This window comes from Balaenoptera acutorostrata, chromosome 7 (assembly GCF_949987535.1).
Source record: "Balaenoptera acutorostrata chromosome 7, mBalAcu1.1, whole genome shotgun sequence".
NCBI classification, from domain to species: domain Eukaryota; kingdom Metazoa; phylum Chordata; class Mammalia; order Artiodactyla; family Balaenopteridae; genus Balaenoptera; species Balaenoptera acutorostrata.
Window position 1 is genome coordinate 104,591,651 of NC_080070.1, and position 9,861 is coordinate 104,601,511.

Sequence of the window (9,861 nt, forward strand, 5' to 3'; positions counted from 1 at the left end):
GAAACAAATCAGCTCTAGGACAAAACCACCTTTTTCCCTTTAACAAAATGCATTTTCATTTCTCATACCTTCTGTGCTGAAAACACACATCTTACATTTTTGCATACTGAAATCTTTCACTTATAATTTTTAAACGTAAAACCTTAATCTCTAATGAAAACCAAGAAGCAAGTAATTCACTGGCATACTAGCATTTTTTGATTGACAAACTTATGCTTTAGTCTTCCTCTCCTAAGAAGGCAAAGGTAAGTAAACTTAGACCTGCCCAGCAATTAATGTTCTAATATTTTATCCTATTTGAAATGACCCAGATAGTCAATGAATTCTCTTCCTTTAACTTACCTTCATTTCAAGTTACGAAAATCTAGAGGTTATTTTAGATAGATGTTCCCAAAACATAATTATTCCTATAGAGTTCACCTAAAACTCTTACCTCATTTGCCTCTATTTTATTTAATTAAAAGCTTTGTCATATTGTTATTTTTCTTGCTGACAAACTTTGTTAACAGGAATAATGTCTTATTTGATTTCTAGTAAACCTAGGTACAATAAAAGTATTATACTTAATGGTGATGACTTTAAAGTATTAATCACACCAACAAGCTTAATCTAACTTTAATACCAGATATTAATTCAATACTGAATATTTCCTGAACCCGAAATTCATTCTGGCCAGTTTTTTTTATATTTGAGTATTTATATAAGCACTTAATTTCCTTTAAGCCAGTTAAATAGAGCTCTTCTACAAATTAATTCTGGCAATGCCACACATCTATAACACACGTACAAATACAAACACAGGGACCTCATAGTTCCCATTCCAAAATTTCAGCCATGAATCAGGTACAACAAGGTAAAACCCATTAGTTACAAAAGAGATTGGATTCAAATTGGGTTTCTGGCAGATGGGACAAATCAAGATCACCTGTCTGGATGGCTAAACACTTTTTACTAACATTTATGGAAAAGACACTTCTATTTGTAGCTTTTGGTGATTTTAGGAACAAAGTGGAACCTTTTCATCCTGAGAATGTCGCACTCTTAGACAAGAACAGACACATTTTTTCGTTTTTGTTTGTTTCCCTGTTCCTTTCCTCCATTTGATATCAGTAAAAGTTTTAAAATCACAAAACTAATTTTGGCTGTAAATGGACAAACAGTACCAAACAAAATGAAATGAAAAACCCAAAGGACAAACAGAAAATTCTAAATAAACGCTCAAGTTTGGTCTTGCGGTCTTACATATACCAACGACACAGGAGACCATAAATTACATAATTAACGCAGTAAGGGTAGCAGTCCGTGGTGCACAGGGTCCCAAGATAACCCTGCATAAAGCCCTTGTGGAGATTCTAACACGTAGTGTGGCCACACATTGTGACAATAAAATATCGTCTTCCTCTCACCCATGGGTTCATAGCTGTAATCAGATCGCATATCCAAATTGCGCCTCAGAGGACTTTCTTTAGGGATAGTTGAAACATTTCCCACTTTTAAAGACAGAAATTCAAGACAAACAAAACACAAACTTCACACACAAATGCTAGCACCCAAAGAAACAAACTAACTGGTTCCCAAATCGGATAAAAGACCAACAACTATTTCCTCTCTCCAACAGGGTACCCCAAACAAATTGGCTTACTCCAGAGAAAAAGCCCCAAACAGAGAGGAAATAAAGTTCCTGGCTGTACACAGCAAAGTGACTTACCCTACTATGTGGAGCCCACCAGCTTCCAAATGTTTCTTGCTCCAACTGCCAAGCGCTGGGGCAGCAAGTGCCACTTTGGGGAATTTTGAAGGGAAGATCCTCAGCACAAGTGGTCCCGGCAGCTGCTAGGGCCTTAACTGAAAATTCCCAAACTGGACTAGCTAGCCACGAGCGTCAAGGCTCTTGGCTGGATCCCCAAAATTTGTTACCTAGTTCAAGCTCATATTGCTTGCCACACAACAGGCCAATATATTGAGAGACAAGTTGTTGGGACAAAGAACAGTAACCTTATTTGGAAAGCCAGCGGACTGAGAAGATGGTGAACTCTATCCCAAGTTAGACTGCAGGCTTCTCTTATACTAAACGGGGAGGGAGTAAAGTCGAACACTTCCTGGTTCCCGTCAGCCTCCGTAGGGGCTGTGTTAATTTCTTCCTGCCTGCAGCCATTCGCAGGTGGGCCTGATCAGGATGTTTACTGAGAGCTAATCAAAGTTATATTAGCTTAATGCACATTACCTGGGAGGCAGGGGTCCCAGAGATGGGCCATTATGTATACTTTAAGCTTATAGGCAACATCCTTTTAGTGATTAACTTGTAATATATAGAATACAAAGGTTCTTCCCTATTACAGTCTGAGGATCTAACTTAAAACTTGGTTACTATAGTTGAAAACACTATTGTGTAACTGAAATTTGCTAAGAGAATAGAACTGAAATGTTCTCACCAAAAAAGACAAATGTTTAAAGTGATGGATGTTTTAATTAACCCAATGGGGGGAATCATTTCACAATGCAAACATATAATTTCACATGCAGCAAATCACCATGATGCACACTTTTAAAAAGCTTACAACTTTATGTCAATTATACCTCAATAAAACTGAGGTATAGGGCTACATCTGGACGTTCACTGAGTTCAGCACAAATGATCACCTTCAGAGCAGAGGCTGAGGTATAGAGTCTAGAACTGAGGTTCTAACGCATCCGAGAATCCAAACTCCTGGAGGGCTGGAACCTTGTCTTATTCATGACTGTATCCCCAGTCCTTGGAACAGGGCTTGGCTCAAAGATGGCCCTTAATACACACACTGAACAAAGGAAAGGAGGAGGACTTCCAGGGACACTCCACAAGCTGGGCTGAACCAGGTTCTGTGGCCATGTGAGGAATAGCCCCCTGGCCTTTTGGGTCCAAAAGATACCATCCCTCACCCCACCCACACATGCAAATACCAGCGAGTAGATGCCTGCAGTGTAGGAATGTCCAGCCTGGCCTCTGTGGCGACAGACCCACATTTTTCACTATCTGCTGAACACGTGGAGCAGGACGAAGGGGACACAGCTGGCATCCCGGCTCCCTACAACTTGGCTCTAGCCAACTCCCCCCACCCCCCATGTACACCTCAGCTTGTGGAGCTGACTTTTGATCCCCAGGGTGGTATTTCCCGCCTCCGCCCTCCCCATTCAGGAGAAGCCCCCCCATCGCTGCCTAAACCCCCCTCAGCCTTCCCAGGCAGAATCAAAAGCCAGCGATGGACTCCTCAGCGAGGCCGTCTCCTCCACCCTGCCCCACCCCACGGCCACCACTCCTGGAACAGACGGCGGTGCCGCCACTGAACGCTGAATTCAGCAGGCGGAGCATCTGGGGGTAAAGAAGAGGTGAACTGGGGGACACGCGAGAGGAGGTGCCTGTGGGACACCCAGGAGGAGAGCAAGCTGCGTCTCTCAGACGCTACCTTACTCCTCGCCCGGCACCATTCTTCGCAACCCTTCACTAGCTTCCCCGGCGTCCGACTCTGCTCACCTCCAACTCCTCCACTCCGGCCCAGATACCGTCGACGTCACGGGATTCCCGCTATCTCATTGGTCGACATTTCCTCTCCCCGCCCATGCGTGGGAAGGAGGGAGAGCCATGGTCCCTGGGGGTCAGGGAAGGGGGTTTCCGTGGTGATCGCAAACTGGCTGCACCCGAAGCGCCCACGTGGTCCTCCCCCAATCCGCTCTACTGGATGAGATTCCCCCAGGGCAGAGGCTGCTACATCCGCTGTGCCTGGAAACCGGAGACCGCATTCGCCCTCCTCCCGACGGGACCCCTAGCACGGCGCCGAAAGGAGGCGCGTCGAGGGAGGCGGGCGCCCAGCCTCCAGCAGCACTAGAGTCTGATGGCCTCTAGATTTGTTTTTCGCATCATGGCCTTGGATTAGTCTCTCCTCTGGGCATGTGTTTCTTATGTAGAATCGGAGAAAAGGGACTGTCCGCCCTGATCCGCGAGCAGCTTCCGCTTCAGAATGAGAGATTCTTAACCAGGAGCCTGCATTCCTAACCCGGCCTTGCCTCCGACCTCAGTTTCCTCATCTGTAAAATATGAATGTTGCGATTTGGAACATGGGAGAGGGGGTGGAGGGGTATTAGAGCCCTTTCAGGCCTGTGGCTGTAAGCCTGGGATCTCTCTCAATGGCCGGGTGTCTTCGAGGGGTTCAAGATGAAGGCACCTGCCCCAGGTCCCACAGTTATGAAGTAACTGAGTCATTTCCAGCTCTTCTAAACAGCAAGACCCTGAGTGATCTTTCAGAGCCTCAGTTTCTTCATTTGTAGACTGAGGACTGTGAACCCCTCTTCCCTGGGGTGTCCCTATAATTATGTGAAAAATACGTAGAGTAAGTGCCAAGCACAAGGTACTTAATAAAGCTCATTATAATGGATTTAATTTTTAGTAACAAAAACGCAGTCTCATTAAATACGTATTCACTGTTGTGTCACGCTTATTCTGTTAAATCTCTTTTCCCCTTTGGCTAGTCTGGCTTCTCCTGCTCTTCTCCTCCCCCACCCCCGCCCCCATTTCTGTAATTCCCAGGGACTCAGCTTGCTTCTCTCTCATCCTGGTCACTTTACAATCCCCTCCTTGAGATCTGTACTCCAACCTGCTGTAGAGTCGAATAAAACCCTCTCTCTTCTTGTCCTCACTATGCCCAAAGGCAAGGCCACACAACTTTGCTATAATTAGGGGTTTTGTAGTTTTTACTATAGGAACACAGTTGGGGACAGGAAAAGTAAGGAACCAGGGGCAATTATGAAGCTCAGGGAAATGATACCAAGATGTAACATGACTCCTCTGCCAGGTACTTAAATAGTAGCATCCCTCTGGGTACTGACCCAAGCTCACTTCTCACCTTAAGTGCCATCTCTGCAGAGAGTCCCCAAATCTCTGTTGCCAGCTCAGATCTCTCCTGACCTATGGACTCAGCTGTGTATTGCATAACGTCTTCATTCTTTCATTCAAGAACATGGATCTCTCCACTTTTCTGGGTAGGTCTCCAGAGGAATAGGCCCGTGAAAGACCAGTCCCCACTTCTGCTCTAACAGCCTGCAGAGGGATGGACCAGACAGGAACCAGCCTACCTCTGCCAACAGGAATGAGGCCATGCCCTGTGAGAGAACCAAGGCCCCTGAAATACACATTTTGCTTGTTCTTTTTTTTTTTTTAATATATTTATTTTTGGCTGCGTTGGGTCTTCGTTGTTGCATGCGGGCCTTCTCTAATTGCGTCTAGCGGGGGCTACTCTTCGTTGCGGTGTGCAGGCTTCTCATTGAGGTGGCTTCTCTTGTTGCGGAGCACAGGCTCTAGGTGTGCGGGCTTCAGTAGTTGTGGCTCGCAGGTTCTAGAGTGCAGGCTCAGTAGTTGTGGTGCACGGGCTTGGTTGCTCCGTGGCATGTGAGATCTTCCCAGACCAGGGCTCGAACCCGTGTCCCCTGCATTGGCAGGCAGATTCTCAACCACTGCGCCATCAGGGAAGCCCCATTTTGCTTGTTCTGATGATGAATTGAGACCTGCTAGACTCTGTTCCCCACCCCAGGGAAGAACTGAAAGTAGACCCCAGAGCAGTGAAGCCTTGGTCCAAGAGTGGTCCATGTGGAACACAGAAATCTTTCCGTATGCTGTTTTCTCCTTTCTCACTTCTCTAGTTAGTTTAGGCCTTCTGGAACCCAAGGCTCACAAAACCTTTCATGAAAGGGCCACAGTTTATGTCATCACACTCATCTCTCAAGGATCCCTTTCTCCTCAAAATGTACCTTGAAGTCTTTGCACGAGAGCTTCCTCCTGCCTAGAACTTGCCCTGCTCCTTGTTCCAGCCCTGCCACCTGCATTTTCACCAGGCTATTTGCTGCTACCCATCTTTCTGACCTCAGTTTAGAAGTCACTTCCTCTAGGAAGGCTTCCTGAACCTCAAAAATTGGTTGAATATTATTCACAGGTGCATATCAAAGGATATAGGAATGCAGTGACACAATGTGTAGGATTTGTTTAAAATACAAGAAAGAGAGAAAGAAAGAGGAAGGAAGGAAGGAGGGAAGGAGGAAAGGAAGGAAAGAAGAAAGAAAGAAAGAAGGGAAGGAAGAAAGGAAGGAGGGGAGGAAGGAGGGAAGAGAGAAAGAAAAAGAAACAAAGAAAGAAAGAGAGAAAGAAAGAAAAAGAAAAGAAAGAAAGAGAAAGGAAGGAAGGTTGGTTATCAAGGGTGGCCAAATTTTTATACTTATTGAAGTTGGAGAACTGTTATATGAGGATTCATTATACTATTCTCTCTACCTTTGCATATATTTGAAATTTTACCAGTTAAAAAAAAAAGAGGAGGGACTTCCTTGGTGGTCCAGTGGTTGAGACTCCACACTTCCACTGCAGGGGGCATGGGTTCGATCCCTGGTCTGGGAACTAAGATCTCACATGCCGTGCAGCACAGCCAAAAAAATAAATAAATAAAATAAAATAAAAACTTTCTTAAAGAAAAATAAAAAAGAGGAAAAGCACATATACACATACACAAAATCTCGGTTAGAAGTGACAAGGCCAGACACAGACCCTTCGACTTTTGTGTCTCTGGCCAATGTCCTGTTCTTTGTCTCATGAGTGATTAACTAAGATGAGAACTCTCATCCCCTGTGTCCCCTAGCTAGACACAGAGATAAACATTTTCCGTTTAGCTGACTGAGACTTCCCCTAATTCAAAACAATCCCAACTGTAAATTCCTCACACCTGTAACCTATCTATTCCTCCCTATAAAAGTCTGAATCAAAACCACCCTGCCTAGACACTCTGATCTTTGTATCTGTGGGGCTCTCCCCTGAGGAAATGGACTGAATAAAATCAATCTCCTTATTTGTCCACATTGTCTTTGACAGGAGTCCCTTCTATGGTTTCCATAGAATTCTTCTCCATCATAGATGTCATGCTGAACTGTAACTGCTTGTCTGTCTTCCCCAGTATCCAGCATGATAAAAATGGGGAATTCCTTCGATGTCCAGTGAAGGACTCAGCACTTTCACTGCTGTGGGCCCAGATTCGATCCTTGGTTTGGGGAACTAAGATCCCAAAAGCCATGCATCGTGGCCAAAAATAAATAAAATTAATTAATTAATTACATTAATTTAAAAATGGTCAATCTGTGACTGTTCTTTCTGGTAATGACTATCTACCAGACAGCATAATATTTTATTCTGGCCCTCCTAGTTTGAAGGAATAATGCATACCAAATGTTTATTGCAGAATGCTTATCTTTCTGTTCTCTGTAACAAGAAAATGGAACCCAGCCCCCATTTAGAAATTGTATACTTTTAATAAACAAATTGAAAAGAAGGGCGTCCAGATCACAGCCTTGTGTTGGGTTTGCTGACAGTTCAGTTTGGAGACTGTTTCCATAGAGATCTGGCCTCCCCTTTTCCAGTGACAGACAGCTAACAGTGGTTCTCAATCTTAGCTCACCTGGGAGTCTTAAAAAATACTGATGCCTGGGCCCCAGCCCCAGAAATTCGGATGCAGTTGATCCAGTGCGTGGCCTGGGCAACAGATTCTTGAAAGTTCCTCAAGTGATTCCAATGTGCAGCCAAAATTGAGAATCACTGTTAGATCGAAGCAGAGCATCATCAGTGTTCCCTCCTGGCAGACTGGTGGGAGCATCCTTGGTGGGACAATGGATGGCACACTTGGATGGCACACCACTGGGACTGGCAATCTGACTGGCAGTGATGCCAGCAATCTCAGTGAAGACAGCTCTAGACAACTACAGATAACCCAGCATCACCAATCTCGACTGGTGGCAGGAAGCCAGCTCTGATCTCATCACCAAGAGGCCCAGACAGGGAGACTGATCTTCAGCCAGGCAACAAAAGCAGCTGAAGGAGCTGGATGAGGACCAAGTGGAGTAGGGAGGCTTGTGCGACCCAGGTCTGTGCAGTTGTCAATCTCAGTTTCCTCATCTGTAAAATGGTGATAAAAATACTACCTGCCTTATAACCCTCTCAGACTTCAGACAATACTACAAAACTATAGTAATCAAAACAGCATGGTATTGGAACAAAAACAGACATATGGATCAGTGGAACAGAATAGAGAGCCCAGAAATAAACCCACACACCTACGGTCAATTAATCTTTGACAAAGGAGGCAAGAATATACAATGGAGAAAAGAGAGTCTCTTCAGCAAGTGGTGTTGGGAAAGTTGGACAGCTGCAAGCAGATCAATGAATTTAGAACACACCCTCACAACATATACAAAAATAAACTCAAAATGACTTAAAGACTTAAATGTAAGACATAACACCATAAAACTCCTAGAAGAGAACATAGGCAAAACATTCTCTGACATAAATCGTACCAATGTTTACTTAGGTCAGTCTCCCAAGGCAATAGAAATAAAAGCAAAAAAAAACAAATGGGACCTAATCAAACTTATAAGCTTTTGCACAGCAAAGGAAACCATAAACAAAATGAAAAGACAACCTACGGACAGGGAGAAAATATTTGCCAATGATGTGACCAACAAGGGTTGCAAACAGCTTACATAACTCAATAACAGAAAAACAAACAACCCAATCCAAAAATGGGCAGAAGACCTAAATAGACATTTCTCCAAAGAAGACGTACAGATGGCCAATAGGCACATGAAAAGATGTTCAACATTGCTAATTATTAGAGAAACGCAAATCAAAACTACAATGAGGTACCACCTCACACTGGTCAGAATGGGAATCACTAAAAAGTCTACAAATAATAAACCCTGGAGAGGGTGTGGAGAAAAGGGAACCCTCCTACACTGTTGGTGGAATGTAAATTGGTGCAGCCACTATGGAAAACCTCCAGTATGGAGGTTCCTCAAAAAACTAAAAATTGGGTTGCCATATGATCCAGCAATCCCACTCCTGGGCATATATCCAGAAAAAAACTGTAATTCAAAAAGATACATGCACCCCAATGTTCATAGCAGCACTATTTACAATAGCCCAGTCATGGAAGCAACTGAAATGTCCATTGACAGATGAATGGATAAAGAAGATGTGGTACATACATACAATGGAATACTACTCAGCCATAAAAAAGAATGAAATCATGCCATTTGCAGCAACATGGATGGACCTAGAGATTATCATACTAGGCAAAGTAAGTTAGAAAGAGAAAGACAAATACCATATGGTATCACTGATATGTGGAATCTAAGATATGACACAAATGAACTTACCTACAAAACAGAAGCAGACTTACAGACACAGAGAACAGACTTGTGGTTGCCAAGGGGTTGGGGGGAGGGATGGATTGGGAGCTTGGGATTAGCAGATACAAACTATTATATATAGAATGGATAAACAACAGGTCCTGCTGTATAGCACAGGGAACTATACTTAATATCCTGTAATAAACCATAATGGAAAAGAAAAAAAAATACTACCTGCCTCATAAGTAGTTATAGGGAATAAACAAGTTAACATATATGCAGTGTTACTAAGTGGTATGTAAGTCTTAGCTGCTGTTGTGGTTTGGAGAGGTGAGGAAATTGGGCAGTGTTTCAGTGGATAAAATAAGATTTTTTACATACATCTCCTCCCCGACCAGTATGGTCTCCTCATATGAAGGTGTTCACAGTTTACATTGTTTTTAGTTCCTATCATAATGAAAACAATTGTAATGTTCATACTGTCTTAGTGTAAATGAACTTTGGCTTCATAAGTCATGTCGTTTTCATGTATTGATACTAACAGGCTTCATGTTCTGGCAAGCTTGTGATCATTGCAATTTCCTCCTTTGGAGCATCAGCAAGACACTGGGGTTTATACTAGGACTTGCTGTGTTGGAGAAGGCAGCTCTTACCCGCTGGGGCCGTGGAGTGGGT

General features: G+C 43.8%; 1 long non-coding RNA gene across 1 annotated transcript in view; it reads right to left on the reverse strand.

Annotated features, from left to right (window-relative positions):
- Positions 1 to 3,126: 3,126 nt before the first annotated feature.
- LOC103013197 (uncharacterized) overlaps positions 3,127 to 9,861 on the reverse strand; it is a 44,603-nt gene continuing 37,868 nt past the window's right edge. The window contains exon 7 of the long non-coding RNA XR_451484.2: positions 3,127 to 4,335. This is a non-coding gene — a long non-coding RNA (uncharacterized LOC103013197). The remainder of the gene's footprint in view (positions 4,336 to 9,861) is intronic.